Here is an 11,190-nt window from a genome sequence, read left to right as displayed (position 1 = left end):
CTCATACTTGTATCTATTTTTCCATGTTTGCTAGTTTAATGATTTGAAAGTAATCCCTCTCTCATGGCTTTCCACCACACATTTAAATGTTCTTATTTCCGTGTAAACATTTTGTGTAAACATCATTTCAGTTCCTTCACCGTTTATTCAATAGAAAGGAGATATCACCCCCTGCGTCTGAATTCTTAGAGATCATATTCTTCCCACCTATTGAGATGTGTTTAATATTTTTGTTTTGTTGCTGAATAACAGACTGCATTTTATGCTTCTATAATTTAACGTGCTTACTTCACAAAGTAATTTTTCCTCTCACTTTAAAAAGGATACAAATTGCTATAGACACTTTAAAAAATCTTCACATTTAACTGTGTCACTCGTGGTGGTCGCAGAGCCTGTTACCCCACGTAAGGAACTGCATGTTGATTTTTCATCGATTACACTCAAGCCTTACACAACTTTAGACCTGTTCTTGAAAGCCCAGGGCTGGTCCATCAGTGCTACTTCTCCCTGGCACTGTCTCGGCTGCTTTTAACACCGGTTCGAACCTTTCCAGGTGCTGCATCCCCTCTGTCACTGACGGAGATGCAACAGGTCAGGCTGGGAACGGCCTCGCCCTGGGGGGCAGGTTCAGGACTGCGTTCTCGCCCTCGCTGGCTGCCGGCTGCCGGGGGCGGGGTGGGGTGAGGGATTCCCTACCTTCCTCAGGTGAGCTGCTTGGGATCTACTCCACACACACTCCTGGCAGCACCCATTCTCTTCGAGGGAGGGAGGACTCATCTCCATTTTCCCTCCAACTCCCTCTGGCTTCAGCCTGCAAATCACAGCTCTGCTCACCTTCCTGCCTCCTCAGAGCTCAGTCCTCCGACTCTGTCACTCAGCAGACATCGGGTCAGGTCTGCTCTGGGCCGGGCCTGGGGCGGGGCTGGGGATCAGCCGTGAACAGGTCAGCGGGACCCCCTCGCCCTCCTGAGACTCCAGCTTATTCTGGACCATGGGGCATGCAGGCTGGTCCCCCACCTCAGGCGCCTAAAGTCTCGCCTTGATCAGTGAGGCCCCGCCCTGGGCTCGGCCCCCTCCCTCCTCACTCGTAGGGCATCCGCTCTTCCTTTATCAAGACTATTCTTAATTATCAACCACGAGGGGGCCCACAGGTGTACTCAGAAAGCAGCGTGTGTCCCAGAGCTGGATTTCTAGCCTGCTAGATTTTGCCTGGAAGAGACACCCATTCCTTCCAGACTGAGTGGAGGTGAAGGGGGCTGAGGGCCCGGGGCTGCATAAACCTCCTCTGGTGCTTTCGGCTGAGACTCTCTGGGGACTAAGCAAAGGCGCGGCCACCAGCCACAGCGCAGACTCTGCATGGCCCAACCCAGTGGGATGCCCAGAAAGGACGGTTTGCACAGGTGCTCAAAGCAGCATCTGGGGGCAGGGGTCATGTCCAGCAAGAAGCCATTGAAGCAGAGACTTCAGGCCTTCCTCTTGCACAGCCCCTTCTAAGGACCTGGGAAGGGCCCTAGAAGTTTGTATTAATTAATTTGATTTCTTAAGCACCTTGTTCTACATTCCTATTCCTCTCCCTCCCCTGCTGAGTAATTTAGATGTAAGCTCTCAGTCCTGCTGGCTCCACCCTACATCAGTGCCTAATGAGTTTCTAAAAGCTCCTGTCCTTTGCACTCTGACATATGTGAACTGCAAGACATCACATAAGTATTCAGACGCCTAGCTCCACATTTCCTGCCCCCTCGTCCCCAGGACCACTTTAGGAAGCATGGCAATCAGAGGGGTATCTGAAATGATCCAGTAACAACAGCCACAGAATTACGGTTTATTGAGGGTTTACTCTAAACCAAGCCGTGTGCGAAAAACTATACTTTATGTTGTTTAATCCTTACCAGAACACAATGGCATAAGTATTACGGGGCCGCAATCTCTTATCTAAAATCCCCAAGGCCAGTTGTTCTTCAGAATCAATAACTTTTCATATTTTAGAAAGGAAATTCTACCAAATACTGTATCTTATTTAACATGCTGAGAGCAAACCATAGTGAAGCCTATTAGTATTTCTGCAGTAAAGTGGACGAGTATTCATTCCCAGTGGTATAAAGATCATAAATAGCTTCACGTCAGTTGGGGTCAGGTATCACACGAGAGCCCATAGGAGAACTTTTATGTTCCTATCCTGTCTGCTATGGAGGGGGTCACCTACCTCGTCCTAAACTAGTATTCAGTCATTAACTAATCATCTAAATGAGCAAGGATCTATAGCACAGTTTTGTTTTTTCCCACTGGGATTCCTCCCTAATCTGACAAATTGGCCACAACTCAAAGGAGTATTAGTGCACAAGTTTGGTTTAAACATCAGTAAATAAGGGTTTCTAGTTGAGCTGATGTGACATGTGCACTAACCAATTTCTGTCCAAGAGTCAAGGCTTAAGGAAAGGTCCATGATATCAAAGAGCCATTTTATTTTTCCTAATGGGCTTTTCACAGATGATAGTGAATTTAGCAATGAGTGAAGTATACAACAAAAGCTAAAATCTTTCTTGACTATATGTAGAATGGTGGCCTGAGGATCCAACTTTTAAAAAAATGAAAGATCTAATAATTAAAAATAGAAACTCTAATAGAAAAGTTATACGGCAGACTAGATACAGCTAAAGAGAGAATTTATGATTGGAAGATAGACCTCATTGTCAAACATGTGCCCAAAATGGAGCAAAGAGAGAAAGGAAAGAGAAAGGAAATAGAGAATAGCATTTAACAGGTGTGGCATAATATGAGAAAACAGAATACGTTTCTAATCAGAATTCTAGAAGGAAAACAGAATGGAAGAAACACAATACTTGAAAAAAGAATGGTTAAAATTTTCCTAATATTTTTAAAGGACATGACTCTTCATATTTAGGATGTCCATAAACCCCAAGAAGGGTATTTAAAAATAATTCACACTTAGACACATCCTAATGACACTGATGAATACAAATAAAAAGAGAGACCTTTTTAAATTGGAGGAAAAGAATAGATTCTCTAAAAGGAAACAAGATTTAGAAATACAGCTGACTTCTCAACAGTAATAGGGGAAACCAGAAGTCAGTGGCATAATATCTAAAATGCCAGGGGAAAAAATAAATGCTGACTTGAAGTGATAAATCAGTTCAGTGTATTTTTTGAAAATGATGATGAAATAAAGATATTTCAAAAATCCCATGACTGACCCTCATTAGAGGCTCTTTCATAAGGAGAAGTCTAGGAAGAGAGAAAGGATCCTAGAAAAAAAGTTCTGAGATACATAGAATGTTTATCAAAGAAAATAGTAAATATGTGGATTAGTCTAAACAAACATTAGCTGTGGAAAACAGTAACATATAATTTGTGTGACTAAAAATAACAAGATAGAATTAAGAGAACAACTGCAACATATAATTTATAATAAAAGCACTCTAAGTTTCTTGTATCATCTTTAAAGAGGGTAAAATATTAGCTGTCGACTTTGTCAAGTCAAATAGCTTACGGATTATTAATATTTCAGGGTAATCAACAATATCATAGAAATAGAATGTATTACTTCCAAACTGAGTTGGAGAATAAGATGGGAGGGAAGAAAAAAATTCAATTAATTTAAAAGGATGTAAGAATAGAAAGAAAAAAGAAGCCTCAGAAAGGTAGGACAAATAGAAAGCATGAAATAAAATAGTAGAAAGGAATTTCAGTATATCACTAACCGTAATAAATACTAATAATAAAACTTTCTAATTAAAAAGTTAAGATCATAATGCGGAATTTAAAAATCCCAGCTATATGTTGGTTATGAGAGATACATCTAAAATATAAGCGCATAGACAGGTACAAATCAAAAACAAAAAAGGAAAAATATGTTCTAAACAAATAGCCAAAGAACGCTGGTAGTAATATATTAGTATAAGTTGAAAACAAAAATAATTTTAAGGCCAAAGGCATTACAAGAGACATTAAAATAAAAGGCTACTACATATTGATAAAAGGCATAAAGAGCTCAATTCAACAGGAAAATATAACAATTCTAAGCATTTTTGTTCCTAATAACAAAGTCAAAACATATAAAACAAAAATAGATGGAATTATAAGGAAATTTTGAGAAATCTAGCATGACAGAAGTAGATTTTTTAAATTCCTTCTGTAAATAATAAACCATATAGACAAAATTCAGTAAGGATATAAAATACTTGAATAACACTACGAAAGAGGCTCATATAATAGGAACATAATAGAAAGAGAATTAAATACTTTTTTAAACTCTCAAGAAACATTTACAAATACTGACCACATACTAGGAAATAAAGTAAATTGCACCATATTTTAATAAGTTGATATTACACAGACAGAGTTTCTGACTGCAACAAAATTTTAGTTTCTAAAATGCAATTTTCTTTTTCAGTTTTTAGTATCTCTAAATTAGGATGTGTCTTACAATCAGGGACTTCTTATAATTACTGTTGCCATTTTCCCACATTTTAACATTTCTGAAATTTGAATACTTCTTGTGTAGCATTTTAGATCCAACAAATATATTAAGTTCAAAATCAATAACCAAATGATTTTCTAAACAAATTCGTACGTTTGTGAAGTAAAAAAGTACAGTTTCAAAGACTTCGTGATCATTTTATGATGTCAAATCATTACGCTGTACACCTTAAACTTACACAGTGCTATATGTCAATTATAGCTCAGTACAACTGGAAGAAGAAAAAAGCCTCATGGATCAAAATAGTAATCATTATGGAAGTTAGAAAATACCTATTAAAAATATTAGGTATCAGTAATTGTGAGATGCAGCCAAGGTCATGATAAGAGGCAAATTTATAGTCTTAAATTATATTAGAAAATTTTAAAAGGCTGGAAATTAATAACGTGCAAGAACAGCAGAACAAACTCAACAAAGCAAAAGAAGGGAAACAATAATGAACAAAATGTAATGCAGGTGAAAATAAAGGTATGGGAGAAAGGGTAAACAAAGCCAAAACTTGGTTCTTTGAAAAAGATTAATCAAGTTAACAAATCTCAGAAGAATATAAAGGTAAAACGAGTGAAAATAAAATATACATAGCATAAATGAAAAAGTAAGTAACTATGTATATACAACAAAAATTTAAATATCAAAGAGTACTAGAACACATCCGGGCCGAATAATTTGGAAAAAATGTGAAAAAAACAAATTCCTATGTAAAACAAGTTATCCAAACTGACCCCAATAGGACTGAATGATCCTGAAACCTTTAAATGCCTTGAATCAATATTCTAAAATCTATCTACAAAGAAAATTTGGATGGTTTTACAGATGAGTTCTACCAATCACTGTATAATTCCATCACGCAACCCTTCCAGAGAATGTAGAAAGAATAAACATTCCTTCAACTCATTTTATTGGGCTAGTTATCAGAATCACAGATAATACAAAAAAAGACGACAGGCTAGCCTTACGCAAGAACAAAAACACACATATACAAAAATGCAAAAATACTAACAAAATCATTATCAAATAAAATCCATGTCCACAGGGAAGGACTTCAAGGTTACTTTTGCATTAAAAAACATTAAAACCCATATTGCTATAATTATCATACTAACAGCTTAAAGTGGGAAAACCATAAACCAGATACAGGGACTTGCTATGTAGTTTCAGTAATCAGGACAGTGTGGTGCTGGCCTGAGGACTGACAAACAAGTGAAGCACAGTATAGATGCTAGAAACAGGTCCACGCGCATGGGAAACCTGATTTCTGACAGTGTTGGCCTTGCAGATGAGCAAGGAAAGAATGGCCCCACTGGTCATCCACAGAAACCAAGAAGTGGACTCCCTACCTCACTTCACATACAAAAACAACAAGTTAGTACCCTACATGTGACAGGGTTTTTTTTTTTTTCATTTGGGAGAAAACACAGGATAACACCTTTACGGACTTCATGCGGAGAAGGTTTGTGTTTGAACTGTCTGATCGCCAGAGCCCTTGCCAGCCGCCCCATGTGGGCTCTGCTCCTCTAAAAGGAAGTAATATCGGAAATAAGACATGACTGATGATATTTAAATAAAAGCTAAATCCAAAAACCACTGAGATAAAAAACTCAGAAAGATGAGGGAGAGGGAAGATAAAAGTCTAAAACCCACTAGATGTAAGTGAAAAAACATTAGAAGAGGTGAGATGAAGATTGAGGAACATAAATTTTAAACGAATAGAATATGACAAGGATAAATAGTACTGAGAAAAATCGTTTTTACCAGGAAAAGGCTGAACTTGGTGTGCGAGCAGAGGGGGCAGTCGGCTGCTGTTGGCTTCTGCTGCCCCTGGGTAGGGTCCCCCCCGCCTGCCCGAGAGGTGGGACCCAGGAGGCCAAGAGGGTTGACGGCGTTGGCCAGACTCTCTTTAACGAAGCTTCTGCCCCAACATGTGAGCACTCTGATCAGAGGCCATAGTCCTTCCAACAAACATTTGTTAATTTATCTGCCCATTCCTTCCACCTTCACTTACCAAGCACCCAGCTCCGTGCCTGCTGCCTAGTAGGAAATCGACACGTGGCAGTCATCCCCATCCTAATACTACAGGTTGTTAACCTCTACAGTTTCACCATTTTGGTCCCACAGTCAGTGATGATTCCTGGGCAGAGGGTGAGAGGTGTGACCTGAGGTTCGAGGAGGGGACCCCGATGACACAGCCTCCTCAGCCACAAAGAAGACTTAGAGTCTGACCCAAGGATAAGGAGGAACCACCAGACACTTCCCCAGGGAAGGGCGGTAAATGTGCATTTTCCGGAGGGGACCCATGGGCTGAGGACCGGGCAGAGAGCGGCATGGGGGCCAGTTGGGTGGCCACACCCAGAACAGGCGGTGGTGGAGAAGGTTCAGAGGAGTGGGCTTCGGGGCTACTTGGGAGGCAGGACGGAGACCGACCAGGAAAAGATTTAGTGAAGGAAAGCATCTTCTGATTTGTTAATTGGGAGGCTGGTGAGTCTCCTCTGCGGAGACCTTAGGAGAGAGAGGGCTCAGTGTGCAACCCCTCAACATCCTCCCGAATGAACAGCCCACACATGAACCCATGCCCCAGGGTCTCCTTCTGGAAAGCTGCCGGGAAGGTGCGCTGGCTCTGGCGGCCTCAGGCCGAGGCTGGGGGGAGCCGGAGGGGGGCTGCCTGTAGCGGGAGCCCAGCTGGGCCAGGCCAAGTGGCGGCTCCGCCCTGCAACCAGGACGGTGTCTGGCTCTGACCCAGCAGGGCCTCAGGGACCGACGGTCCTCAGACTTCACGCATCGAGGGCCCAGAGCCTGACGGCTCAAGGCGTGGTTCCCGCAGCACGAGCATCTCCCGCGAGCTTGCTGGAAACACAGCCTCGGGCCCCTCCCGGACCAAAATCTGCGGGATTGACACCATCCGCGGGAACTTGCCTGCTTGCTCACGTTGCAGACCTCACGCACATTCACGCTAAATCAAAACCAAGCATCCTTCCCTTTGGAGGGCACATCCCAGCCCTAGAAGTGCCGGCTCCTGGGGCTTATTTCCCATCCTCCGGAGAGCGTGTGTCTCAGCGTGGCCTTCAGTTCGGGCTCCTGCAGTCTGATGGCCTCGATACGGTGGACCGGTGTGGGTTCTGAGGAGGACCTGGACAGTCCATGTCCCAGGGGACCCCCTGGCAGAGCGCAGGGAGTGACTGCTGCAGAGGCATCGTGTGTCCACCCCAGGAGACCCTGAGCCGCGTCTGGTCCTCCTTCTGGTCGGGGGTGGACAGGGCTCTTTCCAGGTCAGTGTCTGTCTCCAAAGTTCCCGACGCCCAGGAGCCTTTCCCGGTGGGGTTGCCATGCCGGGCACACAGCTGCTCAGCTGAGCCTGCGGCCCTCGGGCTCCCTCGAGGTTTTGTAAGGACGCACTGAGGAGTTAAGCGGAGACACCCTCGCATCCTTTAGGTCCTGCAGAGCAATACTGTCTTTGATTGGCTAATTTATGCGGGGAGTTTGAGGCTTCCCCCAACCCTCTCCACGCTGATAGCTCTCACCCCACAGTCTAGGAAACCACCTACGTCCGTTCCAGTTTTACGGAGTGTATCCAGTCCAGGTGTACACGTAGGAATTGGGCAAATTACCGTCGGGCAGGTCTGTGGCCCAGTGGTCCTAAGGTGAGCGGGACGGGCGGGCCCCATCAGTGCCTGCCCCAACGGGGGCCCTGACGATGCTTTGTGTCTCTGGATATCCGTGCTGCTTTGACCCTGATTCCTCTAACTGTTGGGATACTCTCCTTTCCGTATGGCACCGTTACCCCAGAAGGGCAGCAGGGCCATTTCGAAAGGGTCTGAGGAACTAATTACAGTATGTGCTGGATTTTACGAGAAAACTGAATATCCATCGTGAGGCCACAGAGGCTTAGAGTGCGTTACAGCCTTGAGCCTTACGGCAGTTCCTACGACACGTTGTGAGTGCTTTCCAAGAGGCGGCTGCAGTGACTGCACAGCTGCCCTCCTCAGAAGGGATTCAGGGAATGCTGACTTCACCTCTGTAAGCTATTAATTAGTGTATACTTCCCACTCCCGTGTGCCAGTGGGCATGGGAGCTCAGGTGGCGTCAGTGTAGCACGTGGCAAGCCTTACGGGAGCCGCTTAGGAGGGGTGAGGCGTGAGGGGCACACCCGTTCCTCTTCACGGTGATGCAGGGGTCACCATCCACGCCGGTCACACTGGTCACGGGTTCCATTGCTTGTGGCCCAGAGCCTCACAGCATCACAGGCTGGGTGGGTGTGGGAGGGGTGAGGCTGACCCTCGCAGTGGAAGGTCACGGCCCTTCCTCAACATAACAACAGAATGTCTTCTGGTCCATTTCTCCATAACCTTTTACCCAAGCTGGGTTTCCCCATCCACTGCCCTCATTCCCGACCTGACGCCACGTAGACCTCCTCGTCCCGATGTTAGCGTGTATCTTACCTGGTTTTAGGTCCTGGCAAACGTTTTTTCAAGCATACTGCTTCTTTTGCAGTTGCTCTGTCTTTGTAAACCGTCCTAATCATTTCCCCTTGCCACTTACTCTGTCGAAAGCAGAGCTCCTGATCAGCGAGAGAAGCACTGCAGAAGTGCCTCTGAACTGCTGGGAATTACCCAAGAGAATGACATGTCACGCAACTTTATACTTAACAAGTGATCTCAGTGTGAAGCTGGGTACATTTTTATTTGGAAGACTGTACATATAAGTATAATGATATAGCTAAATCTGTTAGCTTGTACCTAGAATCCTGGTTCAAAAATACAGCTTTTAACCAAATGGGTAAGTTTCCTAGAGGATGCGGGATTTTGAGTGGCCTTTTGAGTAAGGCTGAGTGACAGGTTTGGGGCAGCAAAGCGCTGCAAACAGGGGCTCGGCTAAGCGCAGGCGGGGGTTGGGTGGGGCAGCGGGGTGAGCATTTTGGGAATCACAGGCTCCCAGGCCTGTTCCCTCTCTCCCCGGCTTGACTCGTCAGCGTGTGGACAAAGCAGGGCTGGCAGAATGTCCACTTCCTGTTAGAGACGATGTTTTCTTTGTGGCTTCTTTGGCTATTTTGTTATTGTGTGATGCTCATCGAACACCAGGGGTGTGAGTGCGGGACGTGGTGTGTATAATTAGCAGAATCCCCGGCTTTCGTCAGTTTAGACGTGAAAATCTGTGTAAGGAAAGTGGAACAGAGCAGAGCCGGCAGGGGGAGAGGAGAGTGCCTGAGTCACATCAGCGACTCGTGCTCCGGGTGGTTCAGCTCGTAAACACGTGCAAACGCTTCCAGTGGACGTGTCGCAGACGTGCACACAGACGGTTACCTACCTATCTGTGCTCTCTATTTATCTGATACAGGCCCTCTGGAAATAGCGTGTTCGTAACTTTGTTTTCGTTTGTTGCCCAGAGCCCCACCCTAGGGCTGGCTGGGGCCTCATTGACCTCAGCTCCTCCCTCTACCCAGCCCTGCCCCGCCACCCCTCACGGAGGCTGTCTTCGGGAGAATTCCCAGTAAACTTCCCACATGCAAAACCTGGTCCCAAAATCTGTTTTCCCAGGAACCCAAGCCTGGCGACTCTTTTAGGGAAAACGTTCTAAACTATCCTCCTTCGGAGAGAAGCCCATACACTGATGGCTAATTAGCTTGCTTGGCAGACAAAGCCAACGCCACCCTCTGTGAGAGAGTCACGGTAAAGCTGCACAGTCCCAGGACGGCCCAGCTCGACTCACACTCCGCTCCCGGGGACGCTTCCGGGAAAGGATGGGTGGTTCTCCATCCCGTCCCACCACGTGGAGCCTGTCCAGCCTGGGCACTTACTAAAACTCCGAGTCTACGGGTCTTCTGTGAATTGAGGCCGGTGGCAAAGAGGAAATGAGGTCACCAACGAGGAAGGCCAGGCGAGAAGACCCTCAGCACACACTCGCCCATCCGGCATGGTGCTCGGGTGACAGCGCCCAGAGTGGGAAGGACACCGGGGGGGATTAATATCTGACGCTCGTCCGTTGTTGGCAGGCTCAGAACGCCAGCTGGGAGACACCTAAGCCAGCTTAGTCTCATTTTATTAGCACTTAACCACCCAAAAGGATCAAAGTCAACAGAAATTCTGCTTCATAAATATCCCCAGAGCCCCAAGTCCTTGTAGGGAACGTACCCATACTCAAGCTTACCAGACGTCTCCCAGAACCTGTCTGGAGGCAGAGGTGGGACAGTCTAAGGTGAAGACATGTCGCGATGACGCGCCAGGTAGCGGCCGCCTCCCCAGGCACCGCCTCATCCTGCGGCGGAGGCTGCCTGCCCAACAGGTTTTAGGAGAACAGAATCCTGACTGGGTTTTCTTTCACTCCCAACATATGCCAGCCTCAGCCAGCCAACAACAGAAGCTACTTCAAGGCCCTGTGAGCGGCTCAGAATCGATCACGCCCTCACCTGCCGTCCACCCCGCGGCAGGTACAGAGGGCTCAGGAAAGCAGAGGACAAGGCACGGCACCTCCACCGGCCCGGCCAAGCGGGATGCCGCTGGACTTCAGCCAACCGCTGGATTACAGTATCCCGTTTCTGACAAGATTACAAGAAGCAGATTAATCCTCTCAGTGCACCTTAACTGCGGGAAAGGTTTCCATGCCCGAAATCCACCGAAGGTTGATGACAGGTGTGTGTCAGAGCAAGGCCACCGCGATCCCGTCCCACCACCCAGAAGCGGGGGGTCCACCCGAGACAGCAT

Source organism: Tursiops truncatus, chromosome 18, assembly GCF_011762595.2.
Source record: "Tursiops truncatus isolate mTurTru1 chromosome 18, mTurTru1.mat.Y, whole genome shotgun sequence".
In the NCBI taxonomy this organism is placed as follows: Eukaryota; Metazoa; Chordata; class Mammalia; order Artiodactyla; family Delphinidae; genus Tursiops; species Tursiops truncatus.
This window is presented reverse-complemented; position numbering follows the sequence as displayed.